Source organism: Peromyscus maniculatus, chromosome X, assembly GCF_049852395.1.
Source record: "Peromyscus maniculatus bairdii isolate BWxNUB_F1_BW_parent chromosome X, HU_Pman_BW_mat_3.1, whole genome shotgun sequence".
NCBI lineage: Eukaryota > Metazoa > Chordata > Mammalia > Rodentia > Cricetidae > Peromyscus > Peromyscus maniculatus.
In genome coordinates, this window is record NC_134875.1 from 44587281 (window position 1) to 44609402 (window position 22122).

The following is a 22122-nucleotide window of genomic DNA, read 5'->3' on the forward strand; positions in this document are numbered from 1 at the left end:
CTGCTGACACTTTCCTCCAATTGTTGAAATACATAAATTATTTCCACAAATGTGCTGTGTTACATGGTTTTTTGAAAGGGGGAGAGAGAGACATAGAAATTTCTAAATGTTTCTTACATTCCAAGTGTCAGCATTCTCTTTGTTCTTTCAGTCAATTGTACTTAAAAGGAACTCACTAATTGATAAGAAAGGATCGTGCACAGCATTTGCTGGGAACACAATGGGGTAGCTCCTTTGTCTCCATGTGGCTCATTTCCCAAGAAGTCAAAGCTGATACCCTGGAGAGCTTGAATCTCCTGCTTCATTTCTATTTTAAGTAAAGTAACTGAACACCTTTTCCCCCTTTTAGTTTCAGGAAATCCACGCTAGCAGTTTGTATAAAGCCCAGGGCATGTAGAGCTTTGGGAGACATGTCAGTGTTAGTGGAAGGGGATCTGAGAAACAGGATTCCAAGGAATGTGAAGTGACTTAAGTGTAGCAGGTCAAAGTTAAGGGACAATGGAGAGATGCAGGTGAGATGTTTCTCTGCAGCCTTTTATGTCAACTTTCATTTCTTTTCCTGGATTGCTTTATACTCTCATCTGTTCTCCATCAGCCACTTGCACTTCAAACACTCCACAAAACAGCTCAGAGCTTTTTCATTTTTTTCCCACTTTCCTTCTATGCTTTTCCTCTTTGCTTTATACCTTTGCCTCTTGTATGTATGTCCTGTTTGTAAATAAGACATGTGTGGTCGTGTATATGAATGGGTATATCTATATAAATGATGGCAATGTGTAGCTTGTAACAGTGAGTGACTGTTTTGAAATGAGTTCATAAATGAAAAAGCTACCCGGTGGTAACATATAACTGAATGAATTGTGAATGTATTGTCAGCTTACTAATTTTAGTGGTGAAGGTTGGATTCACTAGCTTAGAGAAATGAAACATGTTACAGTATCAACCAAATATTCTTGGTATCCTCCATAGTGATTTTTTTCATTCATTAATTCACTTAGAACATATTTATGAAGCAGTTGATCTATTTTAGGCATTTGAGACTTAATTAGAGAGTACAACTATCTGTTTCATAGAGATGAGAATATTGAAGAGGGAGACAGGAAATAAATTACAAACAAACAATAAGTAGCTAAATATCAGATATTAAGAAGAACCATTTTTATAAAAAGTATAAATAGAAGGAATTTGTTAGAACAGCTGTTAACAGAAATAGAAAGGATAATGACTGCTGCATAGATGCTGGAAGAATTGGATCTCTGATGCTTTCTTGGTGGGAGTGGAAACTAGTACAGCCATTTTAGAAAACAGTGTGGAGATGTCTCCAAATTTGCAGATAGGACTAAGATGGCATACCCAACATCCTGACTTGATGGTTATTCCAACAAACTTTTGATATGCTAAAGAGGCATGTGCATACCAATATTTGTTATGACAACATTCATAATTGAAAATAAATGTAAGTAATTTAAGTGTCCATCAACTAATGCATATATAACAAAAATGGGAGATATATTCACCATGGAATACTATTCAGTCCCAAAAGAAGAAAGAATTCATGTCATTTATAACATGGGTGGCCCTAAAGGGTATTATGTTAAATGAAATAAACCAGACATAGAAAGATAAATACTTTATGTCCTCACTTGTATTTGAAATCTAAAATGAAAAGAAAGTAGAATGGTGGTATCTAGGGAACAATGAGATGTTGGTCAAAAGATGCAAAGGCTCAGTTAGACAGTAGGAATGAGCTAACTAGATCTATCATGTAACATGATGACTATAGTTAATGATGTGTTCTTGAAAAATTATGAAGAGAGTACATTTCTTAACACAAAATTGTAAGTATGTGAGGTAATGTATTATGTTACCTAACTTCATTTAACCATTATACAGTATATATATATATATATATATATATATATATATATATATTTGAAGAGACCTAATGTGTACAGTCAATAAATACAATTTTCATTTGTCAATTAAAAATTAAATCTGATCGGTCAAGATTGGTCAGTCGATAAAGGCATTTGACATTAATCCTGATGCTGAGTTTGATCCCCTGGCCCCCTAGAAGGAAAGAATCATGTTCCACAAGATGTCCTCTGACTTTATGCACATACCACATACATGCACACATACAAATAACATATGTAATACAATTTTAAAAATTAAATCTAATGAGAAATTGTAGTTGTACTGAGGGGTAGTATGGGGTTGGTAGTTGGCTTGTGTTTGGGTTTATTCTTTGATTTTAAGACGTGTCATAGTTAAATACAGCAAGTACCATTCCTCTCTCTTGCTGAATCAGATTCAGCAATGAAAGAAGCCTTAGAAAGGCATTCATTCTCTTCTATGGAGTAATATCTAAGAAGACAGCTTTTATGCTGGCAGTACCTTCATAAATACCAAAAGGTCAAATTTCAAATGTATAACACATGACAAGCCAACCATGCAAATGCACCTTAGAGTGCACTGTGAAATTCTCCAAAGACTATAACTTTACAAGCTGCAGTGTACTGGAAATGAGGACGAGGATCTAATATTCAGCCAAAATATTTTTCTGGTGACATAATAATTCAGGAGCCAAGAACCACATCACCACTCCAGCTTTCTGGCTTCTTCCCAAGAGTCTAAACATTTGTTTCCTGAGAAATACCACTTGAATAATTTCTTGGCCTCTGGACAGGATACCACAAGGCTAAAATTGCAGTGCTCTTGTTTTTGTTTGTAAGCTGGAGCCAGGAATTTTTAATATTTTAATATGTATTTCTTACACTCTGGTAATGCAATTACATTTCAGATCATCTCAGCAACAGTGCTGAATATTATCCTGAAAGAGAAACATCCTAGGGATGTGTTCTGTAGATTACATCAAAGTTCTAAATGCTGAGTTTAAAGTGATCAGCGTTTCTCCAGATGCTTAAGTCAAATCCAGGCAGATCTTACTGGAATACTTTAAGTAAGGCATAGCTATACATACAAAGGTCCATTACAGAATACAACATGGGTCTTCAAAGCAGATTGTTGAAGGGTTGTATTCATTGATACAGAAAAAGAGAAGCCCGATGGCTAACCTAATCATTGCCTTAAAATGTGCTGATGACTCAGATACAGAAGACAGTCAATCAGTCCTCTTTTTACTCTTAGATGATGCAACAGACTCAAGAAGAGCCATGAGAGATTTGGGGCAGACTTAAGCAGGAATCTTTATTGTGAAACATTGGAAATGGTTCCTGAGGAAAGTTGCGGAATCTTTTCACTAGACGGGATTATAAATAGGGGAGTCTTATCTGCTGATGGTATGAGAATAGCTGCAAGACCCAGTGACCCTGAGGTTTCTTCTGGAGGACTGGATTTTGTGTACTAGCTCTTTGGGAATCGTGCTGTCTTCATACAATGCTGCATTGCACTAGCGTGATTTCTATTTCATTGGCTGGTTGTATAATGTATATATTTCTTTAAGTATATTTTCTGTAAAAAAAATAATATCGCAGCCAGTACTAATATGCTTCATGTGTTTCCTTAATTACTGTCTCATCAGTGATTAATAGTATTAGTATAATCCATTCTGTTTTGGAAGAAGATAATACAATATGAGCTATGCCAGTCACACACATTCTGTTTCCTTAAACTTTTTTTTTTTTTTTTGGTAAATGAAGTCAATGCTTATTTGAGTAAATACCCTTTTACAGATATCAGAAAGTTAACAGATTAAAAATTCTGTTCTTGTTAGCTTTGTTAATAGTAATAGCTTTACACAGGGCTTCTAGAGACATTTCACAAGAAGTTTCTGGATCCCACGCACATTTTGAAAGGTAGGTTTATATTTTATTAAAATTGTAAGAAAATGTGTAAGATAGCTACCCTTGTAACAAAGGGAATGATTACTTAAAGGGGTTTTCTGGGTATAGGTAGAGTTGACTATGACGTTCAGCACTGTTTCTTCAGGATTTAGACCACTGATGTGCTGAGGAAAAGAAAGATGTGTTCAGACTTACAGTGGTGGTAGCACTTAGGTCCCATAAATCACAACACACACCAATGTATCTTGTTCTGTTTTGTTGTTTATCAGGAGTTTGTGCATGTCTGTTAAGCCTAATAATCTATTGGTCTATTAATTTGTAATAGACGTGATGAAATGAGACAGAATTAATAAGGATTTTTCAAATGAAAGGTGCAGGAAAGACACCATATTATATAGTATCATAATATTTCTTATTACTTTAAAGACTGTCTTTCCCTCCTGAAATTCTAGGACTAGTGTGGGTGTTGATTCACCATGCCTAAGAATATAAACAGTTGGTTGGTATAGTGAGGAATTTCCTCAAATGTCATAGACCATAGTTAAGAAATTAAGTAAGATAATTATTGGCTGCAAGAAAATCCCACTAAATCTTAGTAAAAATAGTGTTTATAGGTATTGAGTTCTCTAAAATGAGCATAGTAAGTGACACTTATGTCACTTGAAATTGATGCCCTGTTGTTGACAACATAGCTAGTGAGAATTGTCAGGCAGTGTGGCAGTCTGAAAGACCTATGATAATGTAAAAGGTCAACATCACTGATTACTAAATGTGAACAAAGCCAGTAAGATAAACCAGTAAGTTTTCCTTCCTCTAGCACATCCTTTGTGTCTTCAGCAGATATGCACTGCAAGAGCACAAAGATAAGTCAAAATCTAAGCCTTGCAGCCCAATTCAGGAGGTAGAGCAGTAAATAGACATTGTGATGCAATCTGTTGGATAGAGGACAACATTTTTTTTTCTTTTTGAAAATAGATTTGTGGAAATCTAAGCTATGAGTCTCATAAATGGGATGATGTCTCTGTGATAAACAGGAAGATCCTGTTTTATCTCCTGTCTTGATTGTTTTAAGTATTACCTAACTGGACTTACTGTTAGCTTACTTGTCTTCCTGCACTTTTAGGAAGAGCTTACTTCAAAGTAATTATCCATAAGAAAAGACAATTTAATACCCATTAATATGTGGGAAGGATACTGAAGTCTATATAAATACTTTAACACATAGCATACATAATACTAATGTTTTAAAAAATGATGGCTGCTTCTTCCTTATTCTATTTTATGGAAATCTGTGGTTCTACTATCCAATCTGGCATATAGACTTGATATCCCAGAGAAGAGATTGTTCACTATTTATTATTTGATACTTTAGGAGTTTGAATGATCTGTGGATATCCATCCTGAGATATTTCCTAATTTATTTTATCCAGAGGAGGAACCTCATGTTTTGGCAGTGAAAGTGGGAGAATTTCTGGTAACTATTTACAGAAATTGGTTCCTTTATTTATAAAGACAATTGCGGAGGCTTCAGCACAGTCAACTATAGCAGTAAGGTCATTGGTCATTTAACAGTTCCTACTTTCCTATCTCATTCTTATTCGATATTTCAGAATGACTTTATTCTCTCTTCTGAGAATTGTTCCTTCAGTGTTGCATGCATCCATGTATTCAGACATTGCTCCTCACACGTCATGAACACATATATCAGTGTTTCTATACCTTATATCACATTCAAGAAAAAATTAATCACACTATACAAACATGCAAATTGAAACACTAAAATGTAACTACACCTTCTCCATGTAGTACTTCTTCCTGAATACTTCACGTGAACTTCTGATCATCCTGTTGGTCCTTTCTAGTGCTGATATTACAGGTATATATCATAATGCCAAGTATACATGGTGCTTGGAATTGGACCCAGGGCTTCATGCACGATAGCCAAGCACTCTATGAACTGTACTTCATCACCACCCCTGGTAATTTGGATTTATTAGAATAAAAAATTCCTGTTTTGACGGCTAAGTATGTCAATATTGGTAATTATAGCTTGAGGAGAGATATGGCAAGGAATAATCCCTGACAAATTGGTACATAAATTTTCATTCATGCATCAGGCTATCTACCTTCTAATAAAAACTTTCCATCAAATAATTCACATCGTGGCTTATTATAGTCCAGGAACATGATAGATGCTTTGTGCAAATTAATTTACTTATTTCCTACTAAAACCTTGAAGTAATCCTGATTAGTCCCCCTTTTAAAATTTTATTTCGTTGCATTTTTTAGGCAGTTTCTTTGTGTAAGAGCCAAAGCTGGTCTGGAATCCCCCATGCTCCTGTATCTCTTCCTCCCTCCCTTCATGCTGGGAGTGGAACCCAGGGTTTCAAATATGCGAATCAAGCATTCTGTCACTGAGCTGCATATCTAGACTTCACCTGGACTTGCAATAAATGGGATTATCATCACAGTATATATCCTTGAGGGTTTTATTTGTTTACAGTCTGTCCTTTTTACAGGCAGGTAAGTTCAATGAGAGCAGAAATTGTCCATCACTGGGTTCCAGTTGTCTAGCACAACATTTCATAATTATTTATTGAATAAATTACTGACAGAATGAATGAACAGCTAAGTAGTAATGTCCAATGGAGAAAGTATGTCTTAGTCTGAATAAAACAATTAAACATGTTTTAAATGATGCCCTGCCAAAATATGGCTGGGTGTGGCGAGGCATGCCTGTAGTGTCAGCCACTTGGGAGGGGCGGGCAAGAGGACTGAGAATTCCAAAGCTACAGAGTAAAACCTTGTCTTAAAAAAACAGAAAAACTAGAGAAAAAGCAGGCAAGGCAGAAAGAAAGATAAATGGCAAATCTAAAATTGTTCACACACTCATTCCAGTGTTACTGTAAATGATCAAATGATCCAGCTGCTGAATTTTCTGGCAATCTCACCCCTTTGTAAGTCAGTGTTAATATATGGAGAATATGATCCACAAATCTGTGATTCTCTTCAAATTAAATGAAATGATTCATAAATTAATTGGTTTCAAAATCCTATTTAGTAACATTTAAATATCCTTAAAACCCACATGCCACTAGTAAAATGACAACTTGAGAAGACTAATGCTCATTTTTTTAATCTTTATTTTTCTTCACAATGATGGTGTGCCCTGGCTGTTAGAAATTTTCTATTGGTTGCTCAGTGTCCAGCTGGGACTTAATTTTATAATTTGATTAGCGCTCAATCCAAGAGAACACATGTGCAAACTCGGGTTTCCTGTTAATCGCTCATTAAAAATTTGATTATGTGCTTGCTTCTGACTCTATGTTATCAACGAGAAACCAGGAATGACCATGATGTTATGGTAAAGTTCTATATGATTATTACTCTAAGCTTTTTTGATTAATAAATTTCATTTTATAATAAAATTTAGACATTTGAAAGAGATAAATGGAAATGGGTTATGTTGCAATTTCTACTATTTGAGCATTTTCCTGTAAAAAGATTTGTATCTGTTGATGATTAAAAAATCCCAGATTGGTTCAATGAATTGATAGAGTAAATGGTATACCATATTCCAGACATTATTTTCAGAGGAGTCAGCTAAACTAAAGAGTATTTAATGGTAGCAGAAAGCATGATACAGTGCAAATGAATAATGAATTCTTATCTATATTAGGCTTTGTCTCTAACTCCATTCAGTTTCTCCTTTCTGAACAGTGATTTGTTTGTCTATTGAAAAAAGTAGCTAGACAAGGTTTTAGGCTTGGTTCAGTCTTGTCCAGTTAAGATTCTATGAATGGCTTCTTCTTGATTTTTGAGACTAGGTAGGTCAGATCTCACATTATGACATATTAATAAATACTTTGTAATCTCAAATTTTTCAGTCTAGGTAATGAACATTAAGATTTCATTTTATAGTGGTAAGTGTATTTTCTTTTGTTGTTTTGGATGTACACAACAGAATCCAGGACTCTATCAGTTGAGCTGTATATGTTCCCAGACCTGTCCAATGTCATTTTATAAATTTACTTTTATGTATGTTTTGATATTATTGTAACAACAAGTTTATAAATATAATCAATAAAGTGCCTTACAGATAATTTGCTAGATTGTAACTGATTCTATGAAATGTACTTCAAGGCTATGATACTTTTATATTGTGCTGTGAAGTATTTATATTCCTCAGCAGCTTCACCTGTTTATTCTAGGGCACTTTTCAGTAACTGTGTCACACACTGACCAAATTTAAAATGTCCCTGTGCTAATATTTTTAAAGTGAAAGTTTTCAATGATTAAGTAAACAGCATAAAGGGATGGGGTTGTCGCTTAGTTTTTAGAGTGATTGCCTAGCATGCACCAAGCCCTGGGTACACCTCCAAGAATTCTATAAGCTGAGTTTGGTGGTGCATGCGTATAACTCCAGCAGTTGAAATGTGGAGATGGGAGGATAAGAATTTCAGGGTCATCATCAGCAACACACTGAGTTCAATGCCAGACTAGGCTGCACATGAAGCCTTATAAAAAATAGGAAAAGTATTTGTAAACATGATATAACTTGCGTCTACTTAGAAAGTCTGAACATATAAATTAGGTTGGTTTGGTTATTTGTAACTAATTAATTTGTTTTAAAGACACTGATTCTGTTTATTCCGTTGCCATTCAGCTTTTTGCCAGGCTAGTTCGGGAAGAGAGTGTGGCTGACTTTGTTGGAGCAAGGAAAGTACCTTTTGATGATAAACAATTTTGAGTTCCATTTGCTAAATGCTGAACTTTTGATAGCCTGAATTTCTCTTTTGTACAATGGGAATGCCAAGATAGTCCTCATTCTCTTATCTGAGATGTGACTTCTCATAAATTCACAAACCTATCATCAGCTACTGATAAAAAGAAAAGTCATTAAAGTGTAATACAAGGTCTTTAAGAGGGAAAGACCACATTCATATAAATTTAGTATGTATATTGTTAATTCATTGTATTTAACATTAGTGTTATTATACGTCATTGCACCTAATTTATAAATAAAACTTATTGTGGATATGCATATATAAGGAAAACTCCCATAGTTTCCACAGAGTATTGATCCTGTCCATGGATTCAGTTACCCACTAAAACTCACAGGAGGGACCTCTCTACTAATAAGAAGAATCTACTGTAGTAATATTTGTACCAAGAATTTGCTGTGAGGGGCCACGATCATGACCAATCATTGAATTTGAGTTCCATTTCCGACATGAGAACATTGAGAAAGTGTTTAGCTTCTCTAATTTAATTTCTTAAATGGGAATGCTTGTTTAAATCAATAGCGCAGCCCATTCTGTCATTATTAGTTTTGCTTTGTGATGATTGGCACCATCGGAATAAACATTATGTGTCCAAGAATTTTTAGAAAAGGGAAGTGGGAATACAGGTGCATTCATTAAACACGTACTGAATATCTGCTCTAGTCTATCTAGGAATTTGTTTTATGGAGGCAAGAGACACACTATTGCTGCCCACAAGGAAATTACATACTAAGGTAAGAGGCACGTGGAAGCTCAGTCAGGTCTACTCTAAAGAAATAACACAGTGGGCAATCATTAATTAATGGGAGATCAAGACAAGAAGCAAAACCAAAAAAGCCTTTAGGCTTAGTAGGTTTCAAACATCACCCCCATATTCTTTTCCATTTTGTGCATTCTTTGATTTCTGGATTTCATGTGCAGATATCCTTGTGAAGAGCAATGCTTTATTAGTAACATGTGTCTTAACAAAGGCTTATTTCAATATTAGTTAAGGGAAAATAAACCTCTATAATCCAGAGACATCAAAATAAGACCAAAATGTGGATAGACAACAATAATATAGGTCTTCAAATGCCCAGTATAATTTTATATTGTCACCTTGCCATCTTGTAGTATATTGACATTGTTTATGTGGTCAAATATGGCTCCCACCATTACATCCAGACCATAGCTTGTTGATTATGTGGAAAGGGCAAAGAGTCCTCTAGACCATCCAGTTCTTTTAACCTCTGAGCCTTCTCTCCAGCCCAGTTTAGGAAGACATTTTAATAGTTCTAAAGTCTTTAGAACAAGAAACCTTTCCTGTGGGACATTTTCTGCCCTGGATGACTGACAGACACATTTACATTAACAGTTACAGGAGGAGGAACTGATGGTTCTTTATCAGAAAGCCTCCTGCTAGATAGTAATCTTATAAAATTTTGGGCTCCTGGAATCAAGTTTAGATAGCAACCTATTAATGATCTTCAGAGCAGTTTAGGATGTCACATCTTCACACAGGGCCAACCTGTGATTCGAGTCCTACAGCGCCAATTCTTGTTTTTTCAGACTGTTGGTTCTGACAGGAGTCCAGCCCCAGTTTCTTCCGGGCCTGCTAATATCTAACTAGTTATCTAACATTCTCACACCATGGAGTAAACATTCCATATATTCTAGTTTCCATCCCTTCAACTAGACTTTAAACAACATGCTGTAGCATTGAACACATCTCTCTATGGTGCTGAGAACTTGGATGCCCTGTAGCTGTTCAATGGGTGGGAGAGAAGAGAAGCTGAGAACTTGGATGTCCTGTAGCTGTGCAATGAGCAGGAGAGTAGAGAAGCAAGCTGGCATCACTGACCTCTGTTGTCTGCATTCACACTTGGTTGGTTTCCTGCTTCTGGAAACCACATGGGGACAGGTCCTATCTTGTTGCCAACTGTATTTTCTGGCTCAAATGGGTTTTGCTCAGCTCTGGATTCCTGCTATTGAATATTGGCAGCGGAGATTACAGATTTATGACAGAAAATAAAACTAGATTTGTGGGAAAGGTAAGCAGCCTTGCCACCCTCTGTCTCACAGAGTAGGCTTACGGGAATGTTTAGACATTGTTATTAAATTTAGAATTTTGTTATAAATCTGGTGTGTATATGTAATCATGTTTCCCTCTTTCTTCCCTCCCCTCTCTTTTTCTATTTAATACCTCTTAACCTTTAAAACAAAATAACACTTTGAAACATTAGATGCAGTGAAGCCCTGTTTTCTAGAGGCTCCATATCTTTGGATTTAATGAAACACAGCAACTGAACCTGTACTAAACATATACAGAAGTGTTTTTCTTGTGATTAACCCTTACATGGTACAGTATAGCAGTTATGCACATAGCATTTAATTTATATTAGGTAATAGAACTAATCTGGTAATGCCTGAAAGGGTTTTGGATGATGTACATAGAGTTTCTGCAAGCATTACACCATTTTATGCAAGAGTAGGGACATCAGTGGACTTTGATATCCCCAAAGATCCTAGAACCAACAAAGTAACAACTGTGCAGCTTTTCCTCACTGCCTCATTGGAGCAGCAGTTTCCTGTTTTGGTGGTCAACAGAGTGGCTGGATATAGAGAATGTCACACAAGGAGAGAGATATACTGATTCCTGTCAGTCAACCATTTAATATAAAATCTGCAGCAGTTCAGTAAGGACAGAAGAGCATAAACAGAGGTGTCAATTATAAGAAACGTGGATTTTAATTAGCCTGATATTTAAAAGTGTGTGTCTGCTCGCACATGCCTAATGCATGTGTTTATGCAGCAGCATGTGCTATGCATGCATGTGTGGAGGTCAGAGATTGCCGTCCAGTATCTTTTCTCTAATTCTCCTCACCTTAAAAATAAAGCAAAAACAAAACAGAATCTCTTACTCTTTACTCCTCAGTCTTGTATTTCTCAGAAGTTGCAATATATTTTTTATCTGAAGCAGAGTCATAGAGCTATCTTTGATTTATATATGCATCCATGTCACTAGAAAAGGTTGAAATAGAACTTTTAGAAAAATTAGATGAATTGTCTTTGGGTGAAGTTCTTTTCACATGGAGCAGCAAAACTTAGCCTATTCTTTTGCCAATTGAGCTGTCTAATCAGGATAAAGGGACTATCTAGTAAGACTTCAGCAACAGAGAATAATGTATTATTGTTTAAAACAGAAGCTCATTGACTCAATAGAACTTATCCTTTACATATCTGTTATTACAAGTACTGTATCAGTTATGGCAAGGCATAGAACACCACAAAGCTGCGTCTATGGTATTGACCATGAGCTAGAGTGCAGTGAGGTGTCTGTAGCTGCCAAAAGATTTACAGGAAGCAGGAAGCTGGAGGAACACTTCCTGGAGCTCATTGAAATTGCAATCTCAAGAAAAAGAAAGGAAAGTCTGAGTCTAGATTTCTTTTTATTTATTTTTCATGTCAGCAAATTCTGACACTAAATTCTCACACAGAGGTTTGATAAGTAATTTCTGACCAAAAGGATTGTGAAACAGCCAAATCAGCTGATGTCTGGAAAGCAAGTGCCATATTCTTTAAGTTGGAGTTTCTTTCTGCCTTCTTAACTTCAAAGTTGGAGAAACATTAGGCTGGAAGTGGTGCTTGGAATCTGAAGTGTAAGAAATGATTGGGGGTCGTGGGTTTGAGGCCACCAAGGACTACATGCTGAGATCCTGTCTCAAAAAAGTATTACAGAGAAACATTAACTGGAAATGAATACAAATACAAAGACCTTTGGAGGAAGGAAGCCATCTTGGGATAAAACAAATTTGTAATGGAGAGAAGATTACACACAGCCCTCTGTTTAGATGCATTAGCTTTGTTTACCTCTAATACAGAGTGCAGCTTATCTTTAAATTCTGAACATGCATTCCAATGGAAAGTGTGTGTTTTTCATCCATTGGAGTGTTAGTGGTTTGGAGACACAGTCCAAATTCAGTTAATTCTCATTTGGAATTCACCATTGTGGGCACCTCTTCTACCTAGGAAAATATCAAATCTATTCTGGATTCTTAGGGCTTTGTATGATTCAAATGTAACTTTGTATGAACATGGAGATCAAAACAGGGTCATAGAAAGTCGGTGTGGAGACTTATAAGGTGAAGAAGAGGTGAGTGTTAGCCCAAGTTTCTTAATTTTATCTGGACTGAAAAAATCTCAGTCCATTGTGGAAATAAAGATTTGATATTTTCAGTGCAAAAAATTGCATGGCACTTAATGGAGTTTAACTCTAGTACCAAGGATCACATCAGGGCTTTTAGGAACAAGAGGAATTTTAGACATCCTCCAATTATTGTCCATCAATTTAAATTATGTAAGATATAGGAAATTTTTTCTTTGTTTGTTTGTTTTGTGATGTTGGATTTCAAGTCCAGGGTTTTTTCAAGTTCATACACATGAATGAGAGCTCCATCCTCAGCTCATAAAGGCCAAGTGAAGAGGCGATTTTTGTGTAAACAGAAGGTTAAAATGACTTAACACCAAAGTGTATTTGCTGTTGTATGTTAATTATACACAACAATATGTTTCATTAGGACACTTTCATGCATGTATGCATTTTGAGCATACTTACTCCCATGGCCCTTTCTTCCCTTTCCACTTCCCATCCTCTTCCTCTTCCTACGTGGTCCTCTCTTCCCTTGTCATATCTTGTCTTTTCCTTCTTTTCTTTTCCTCCCTCCTTCTCTCCATCCCTCCTCTCTCCTTACCTCTCTCTCTTTCCCTCGTTCTCTTCTTGCCTCCTTCCTTCCCACCTTCTGCCCTCCTTTCTCCTTCCCTTCCTCCTTCCCTCCTCCCCTTCTTCTTTTCTTCTTTCTTCCCTCCCTTGATCCTTCTCCCCTCTCTCCTTCCAATCTTTTCCATCCTTCCTTCCCTTCCACACTCCCTCCCTCTCTCCCTCTTCTTCCTTCCTTCCTTCTTCCCTTTCCTCCCTCCTTCTTTCCCTCCATCCTTCCCTTCCCTCTTCCTCCCTGCCTCTCTATTCCTTTTGTCTCAGACCCTACTGAGTTTAGTTATGGTTTTTATAGGATCATGGATGAGTAGTTATGTACTGACTCCTTGGCGATGAAATAAAATGTCTCTATCTGATGTGCTCTTCATTTACCATGGTCTCCTATTCCTTGTTCTCCCTCTCTGTTCTTGATCCAGGTGGGATCTCCTGCTCTCTTTCCCTCGAACCTCGCCGTTCATTGCTCCCACTCATGTCCAGGCTGTCCATGTAGATCTCATCCATTTCTCCGTCATTGGGTGATCCCCATGTCTTTCTTGGGGTCCTGTTTTCCAGGTAGCCTCACTGGTGATGTAGCAGTCCAGTCATCCTTTTTCCATATGTAGTATCCTCCTATGAGTGAGTACATACTATATTTGTCTTTCTGAGTCTGGGTTACCTCACTCAGGATGATTTTTTTCTAGATCCATCCATTTGCCTGCAAATCTCATGATGTCATTGTTTTTCTCTGCTGAGTATTATTCCATTGTGTATATGTGCCACAATTTATTTATCCATTCTTCAGTTGAAGGGCATCTAGGTTGTTTCCAGGTTTTGGCTATTACAAACAATGCTGATATAAACATAGCTGAGCAAGTGAGAAAAGGAAGAAACAAAGTGCTAAAGAGGCCCACAGAAATCCACAAAGATACCCCCACGCCGGGCATTGGTGGCACACGCCTTTAATCCCAGCACTCGGGAGGCAGAGCCAGGAGGATCTCTGTGAGTTTGAGGCCAACCTGGGCTACCAAGTGAGCTCCAGGAAAGGGGCAAAGCTACACAGAGAAACCCTGTCTCGAAAAACAAAAAACAAACAACAACAACCCCCCCCCCCAAAAAAAAACCCAAGATAACCCCACAAAAGACTGCTGGCAATGGTCGAGAGACAGCCGGAACTGACCTACTCTGGTGATGGGATGGCCAAACACCCTAATAGTTGTGCCAGAAACCCCATCCAAGGACTGAGGAATCTGGATGCAGACATCCACAGCTAGGCCCCCGGGTGGAGCGCTGGGAGTCTAATTAGCGAGAAAGAGGAGGGTTTATATGAGCGAGAATTGTTGAAACCAAGGTTGGATAAAGCACAGGGACAAATAGCCAAACGAATGGAAACACATGAACTATGAACCAAAGGCTGAGGGGCCCCCAACTGGATCAGGCCCTCTGAATAGGTGAGACAGTTGATTGGCTTGATCTGTTTGGGAGACATCTAGGCAGTGGTACCAGGTCCTGGGCTCGCTGCATGAGATAGCTGTTTGAAACCTGGGACTTATACAGGGACACTTGGCTCAGTCTGGGAGGAGGGGACTGGACCTGCCTGGACTGAGTCTATCAGGTCGATCCCAGTCCTCAGGGGAGACCTTGATCTGGAGGAGGGGGGGATGGGGGGTGGGCTGGGGGGAAGGGGAGGGGGGCAGGAAGGAGGAGAACAAGGGAATCTGTGGCTGATATGTAGAACTGAATAGTATTGTAAAATAAATAAATAAATAAATAAATAAAAAACCTGAGCTATTGAAATTGAAACTAAAAAAAAAAAATGTCTCTATCTGTCCAGGGCAACCATAAAATGAATGATGCCTGTGGCCCCATTCAGTAATATTTTCCCTCATTCTTTTTCTTGGTGCTTGAAAATGAACATACATTGGGCCACTGAGCTACATCATCAGCCCCTGAAATAATTTTTTTTCCAAATAGTGCCAAGAGTGCTGAGGAAATTATACAAGATTCAAGAGCTGACTATGAAACCAGGTCCTAGAATAGAAATCAGGTTTGGGTTTTCCTCTCTTTCTACTTAAAGGTATTTAACACTCAAAACCATGATGCCTTTGCACACTATATGCTGATAAAACAGAAACCTATTAATCATATGCTTGTCTTTAGATTATCATTTGATTTGTAGTGTGGTAAGTCATGTAGTAGAATAACACTGGCAGTACTAAGAGGCTATATCAGGAAGTAATTAAAAGGGAAAATCACTCAGATATAATTTCCTCTGAAATTTTTAAAGCAAATATAACTTTGAGTGCTGATTGGCTTTGAATGCAAATTTTCTCATGATAGTTGGTGCTTTTTGCAGCTAATGCTGGAGCTCCTCCTACTTAAATAGAAGCTTTAGTTCTAAGGTCATTTAAAACCCATTAAGCTTTGAAGTTGTTCCTTGAGGCAGATTTCAGTGGTATTTCAGAAGAATTTGATTGCAACTGGGCACATTATTCACACAGAGTAAGTCTCATATTTTCATTTGGGTATGAAATTTGGTCATGTGAAGTAACTTGTTTGGAGTAATTGCTTATTTTGTTTTAATCATCTTTGTTTAAAGGGCACATGAATCATTTTTTGCGTGTGTGGCTACCGTTTGATTTAGTGGAAATAGTTGGGGAAAATACTAGATGTTTTGAATGAATCTAATTAGTATATGATGTACTATTAGTATGACATGAATAACACAATTGATTAATTTTTATTGGCCTATATTTCCTATAAAATCTTACCTCTTTCAAGCAACAATGATCCTTTGGAAATACTTGCTTTTTAGAGTTCTCTGAGACAATTTTCTATATGATTATTCTACTATAAAGGAGAAGGTTCGACTTTTCTGAAACTTTTCCCTCTTAAGCCTGGAGACAAACATAGAGACTCTCCATGAGAAATGATTTCATTTATTTTTGATGTTTTGATTCATTTCAGAGAACATGCATATTCTGTGTATGTGTAGCTTCATTTACTCATATATTCTGATTACACGGATAACAGGGTTATGAAAAGAAAAGTTCCAGCTTCACCACATTTGCTCTAAAATGTGCTAGCGTCTACTATCTTTCCCTGCAAGAAAAAAATATTAATAGTCAACACTGAAATATGTCAGTCACTTTATACACTGTCAGTGCTTCCAACTAGGTTTATTTCCAGGTTAATTTTTTTTTTGTATAAGAGAGCACATAAAACCAGGCCACCAACACCAAGAGCTTATCTGCTATTTTCTCCAAATTTTATTAGCATCTATTAATTGTACAATAGAGTGGACTTCATTGTGATATTTATACATGTATATAATATACTGTGATAATAGACTATTGTAGTGAGTTTCAGATTCAGGAATCATATTAATGTATTAGTACTGGTATTGCTGATGTTTTTATTGTGGATAACACTAAACTAATAAACAACAATGTAGGTTTTTATTTAGATTTTCCTTGTGTATGCCTATTACCTAGCTTTCCTTATCTTGATTTCTTCATCTGTAAAGTAACCCAGATATTCAACCCAACTGTGTGGTGATATAATATTTACATTTGATTGCTTAAACATTGGGAGAAATCAAAGTAGAGACAGAAATTCTTATAATGCCAATACTCTACCAGTAAATGAAAACTGCTTTCAGGATATTTTGTTTTTCTTGTTACTACTTGGTAGGAGTTAAAGTGGAATTGGTTGCTTCTGAAGTACTTTTCAAGGAATTCATAGGAAGTAACCTTTGGATATAGAAGAATCAGAAGAAAAAGAAATTATATTAACTGTATCAAAGATGTTTTGTATGCGTTGTCCCACTAATCATTTCACAAACTGTAGCAAGTGTTATTTTTTTTCTGTCTTCATAAGAAAATACAGATGCATGAGCTGAAGAATCTTGCTCAGATTTATGTGGCTCTTTCTATTATTGAAAACTGCTTCCATGGTCATTCTAATGCACTGCAGGAGACATAAGTTCTTCAGACTTAAACTTTATATTTTGTCAGTGAGACTAAAACCTATGTTGGGGAGATGGATAATGTACAGTATCACATAGAATGAGCTTATAGATGACTATACACAATTATTATTTTTACTAAAAGATTTTTTTATTTATTTTACATGCCAATCACAGATCCCCCTCTTCCCTCCTCCCAGCCCTCCAGTTTCCCCCACAACCCAAGCCCCATTTCCTCCTACAAGCAGGTAAGGCCTCCCAAGGGGAGTCGGCAGAGCCCGGTACATTCAGTTGAGGCAGGTCCAAGCCCCTCTCCCTGCCTCAAGGCTGTGCAATGTGTCCCCCTATAGGTAATGGGCTCCAAAAAGCCTGCTCATGCACCAGGGATGGGACCTGATCCTACTGCTAGGGGACCTCTTAAGCAGATCAAGCTATGCAACTGTCTCACTTATGCAGAGGGCCTAGTTCAGAGTCCCAGGCAGGCTCCAAAGCTGTTGGTCTAAATTTCATGAATTCCCTGTAGCTGAAGTATTCCTGTGTCCACCCGGCTCCTGCAGCTGCTCAGACCCAATTAAACACACTGAGACTTATATTACTTATAAACTGTATGGCTGTGGCAGGCTTCTTGTTATCTAGTTCTTACATCTTAAATTAACCCATTTCTATTAATGTATAAGTTGCCACATGGCTTGTGGCTTACCGGTACATTACATCTTGTTTTTCATGGCCACAGCTGGCAGCAACTCTTGACTCAACCTTCCACTTTCTAGCATTCTCCTCTCTCTTTGTCCTATCTATACTTACTGCCTGGTTACTGGCCAATCAGCACTTTATTAGTTAACCAATCAGAGCAACACATTCACAGCATAGAGAACATCTCACAGCAGATCCCACTAGTTTGGTTCAGTTGTCTCTGTAGGTTTCTCCATCATGATCTTGATGTCCCCTGCTCATAGAATTCCTCTTTATTCTCTTCATCTGGACACCTGGAGCTCAGCCTGGTGCTTGGCTGTGGATCTCTGCATCTGCTTCCATCACATACTGGAGAAAGTATACTCTATGATGACAGGGTATTCACTGATTTGATTATTGGAGTAAAGCCAATTCAGGCACCCTCTCTACTATTTCTAGTAGTGTAAGCTGGGGTCATCCTTGTGGACTCCTGGGAACTTCCCTAGCACCCAGTTTCTCTATATCCCGATGAAGTCTCCCAGTATCATGGTATCTCTTTCATTGGTCTCTCACTTCATCCCTGTTCCAGCTTGACCATCCTGTTCCCTCATGTTCTTGTCCTCCCTCCTCTCCCCTCCATTGCCCAACACTCATTCCAAGTTTCCTCATAGAGATCTCATCTATTTCCCCTTTCCAGGGTGATCCATGTGTCCCCCTTTGGGTCCTCCTTTTAGCTAGCTTCTCTGGAGCTGTAGGTTAGGTTGTAGTCTGGTTATCCTTTGGGTTTTTTTTTCTTTTTTTGGTTTTTCGAGACAGGGTTTCTCTGTGTAGCTTTGTGCCTTTCCTGGAATTCGCCTTGTAGACCAGGTTGGCCTCAAACTCACAGAGATCCACCTGCCTCTGCCTCCCAAGTGCTGGGATTAAAGGCATGTGCCACCAACCCCTGGCCTCTCCTTTTTTATATCTAGTATACACTTATAAGTGAGTACATACCTTGTTTGTCCTTCTGAGTCTGTGTTACCTCACTCGGGATGATATTTTCTAGTTCCATCCATTTGCCTGCAAATTTCATGATGTCATTGTTTTTTACTGCTGAGTGAGTATACATGATTATTTGGGAGATAGAAGACAGATTCCTGCTGTGAGTATTATCTTCAATTAATTGTAAATATAACTTGCCAAGAGAATTTATTTCTAAAGTCATTCATTTGGATGTAAGACATTTGTTCATTTTGGTTTCCTTATAAGCAGGGAAGTTAAGAAAGGAACTTTGAAAAATATATAACCCCAGGATGGTTCATGTATGAAATCTTTAGTTGCCTAGTGCCTAATCAAGCATTGTAGACAAGAAAAGGGAGTTTGGCTTTTGGATTGATGCAGACCTGGATTGAATTCTAGTTGTACCAGCTCTTGAACTTGTACATGATTGACATTTCAGGGCTTCCCTTTCCTCTTTAGTATAATGTATGTGCATAGTCACTTAGTACAAGACCCATAAGATGTGGAACAATTAGCAATAGAGGCAGAAATTATTGCTTTTCATATATTAGAGATGGGAAACTAAAGGTTAATCTATACAGTGGTGACCGAACAGGTATAGAGTAGATCTTAATCATATAAGATTAACATTATGATAAGCCTCTACAGGAAATATAATCTGTACTTCAAAAGCATGAAATAGGCCTCATTGTAGCTTTTGAAGATGACACCTCATCTGAAATCTGAAGAGTGAATTGATACTAACTAGGGCACATCTATCTATGATCCATCTGGTTTCTTCAGCTCCTTTACATCCTTTTTGGTGGCTATGACAAATTCCCTCCCTCCCTCTCTCCCTCCCTCTCTCTACCCATCCATCCTTCCCTTCCACCCTCTGTCCTTCTCTCCTTCCCTACTTTCCTTTGGTTTTCTCTCTTATGATCCCTTTCCCTCCTACTCTCTCTATGCCTCAGACAATTGTTATATCACTGAACCACACCCCCCAGCCTATCTCTCTTTTTAAAAATCTTTTTCTGCTGATACACATTACTTTCATGAGATCATCTTACCTTCTATTTCACCTAGAAACTAAAAGTTTTCAGGTGTGCCTGCATTTTTAATGCACTCATCTTTTTTTTTGTTTTAGAAAGCCATTCATTTTCATCTTCACTCATGCTTTTTGTCCTGTCTTAAAGGAAAAAAGTAGCCTTCTTATTTATTCAAATGTAAACTTTTCACTTGTGTTTTAGATCTCACAACACCACACAACCTTCAGGTATAAACTCCTTTCAGTTCTTACTTATAATGCTCAGGATGAAATCCAAGTCTTAGAACATGTCCCAAAAGGCATGCCAATGTACATCTTATCTTAACCATAACCAAAACAAATCACCTGCAGATCCCCGAATGTGTTACATTTTATCTGTTCTTTTCATTTGCATAAGCAGTTCACACTTAGGACACACTATTCCCCCTAATATGTCATCATCTCTCTGGCAAATACTTCCTTTTCATCTGTGAGAGAGCTTGCATCTCAGTTTCTTAAATGCCTCTCCCTGGACCACTACTCCCAAGATCAGACTGAGTACTTACCTGTCCTCTGGGCTTCTAACTGCTTACTTCTTCCCTGGAATTTACCATGCCATTTGATAATTAGTCACTAGGTGAATCTAGGGCACAAACAAATGTGGGTATGTAAGAAGTTTCCACTTTATTTTTATTTATATTTTTGGGGTAACTTTTTTTATTTTATAATTTAATTTAATTTTACATATCAGCCACAGATTCCCCTGTACTCCCTCCTCCCGCCCCCCACCCTTTCCCCAGCCCACCCTCCATTCCCATCTCCTCCAGGGCAGGACTCCCCTGGGGATTCAGCTCAACCTGGTAGGTCCAGTCCCCTCCTCCCTTCACCCAGGCTGAGCAAAGTGTCCCTGCATAGGCCCCAGGTTCCAAACAGCCAGCTCATGCACTAAGGACAGGTCCCTGTCCCACTGCCTGGGTGCCTCCCAAACAGTTCAAGCTAATCAACTGTCTCACTTATCCAGAGCGCCTGGAATAAATGTGGCACATATACACAATAGAGTATTACTCAGCAGAGAAAAACAATGACATCATGAGGTTTGCAGGCAAATGGATGGATCTAGAAAAAAATCATCCTGAATGAGGTAACTCAGACTCAGAAAGACAAACATGGTATGTACTCACTCATAGGAGGATACTAGATGTAAAACAAAGGATGACTATAAGTTTCCACTTTAAAATGTTTATCAAGCCATTTTATATTCAATAGTCTCCCAGGAAAGTAAAATATACAAGTTTAGTTAGTAGTTGAATTGACTGCTGGGTTATACAGATATTTGAAAACTTAGATAGCCCTCAAGTTCTCGTAAGTCCCTTTTGATTATTGAGCACTAAACTTCCATTATTTTCTTGATATACTCTCTAATCTACCATTTTGTCTCATGCCGGAATTGCCTGTTTTATATTTTCTGCTACCAGTCCTATTTTCTGCTTAGGAGATTGAATCATTCCTGAGATCGTGTCCCTTGTGTCTAGGATCAAGTACACTCAAGCAAATGCATCTGGATTTTACATCTCCTACTCGCCTGTTGCCATCTAATACTGACTGGTCCCTTTTCCCTGTGGCCTTTTACTCTTAGCAGATTTTTTTTTGAATTAAGCATAGGCCACTTTCTTTCCTCTTAGTAGTCTAAAAAGAATTTCACCTCTTCCCTTAAGACCCTTAGTGACATTACTGAGCATGCTATTTTTCTTGTGATCTTGGGTTTTCAAATTGCCAATTTGGGTTCCAGCAATGTTGGGTGAGGAATGATGACCCCAGCTACCATCTTGAAATAGGGGAGAATGACAATTAAATAAACAAAAAGAATTTTCTTCTTTGTCCACATACTTAGTTGTATTTTAGATGTATTTATTTTATGTATGTGGGTATTTTGCCCACATGCCTTGCTCATGGTGGTCAGAAGAGGGAGTTGAAGCCCCTAGAAATGGATTTACTGACCATTATCCACCGTGTATGTACTGGGAATCAAACCAGGGTCCTCTGTAAGAGCAGTCAGTACTCTTAACTGCGGAGCCAGCTCTTCTGGCCGACATACTTAGCATGTGAGAAAGTGTTTACTAAATGAAGAGTACCTTTAAAAATGCTGTAGAATTTCATTT

General features: G+C 37.8%; 1 protein-coding gene across 3 annotated transcripts in view; it reads left to right on the top strand.

Moving 5' to 3' along the window:
- Positions 1-378: 378 nt before the first annotated feature.
- Il13ra2 (interleukin 13 receptor subunit alpha 2) overlaps positions 379-22122 on the top strand; it is a 56170-nt gene continuing 34426 nt past the window's right edge. For all 3 annotated transcript variants that reach the window (XM_076561507.1, XM_076561510.1, XM_076561511.1), the window contains exon 1: positions 379-512. The gene's annotated coding sequence lies outside the window, so the exon portion shown is untranslated. The remainder of the gene's footprint in view (positions 513-22122) is intronic.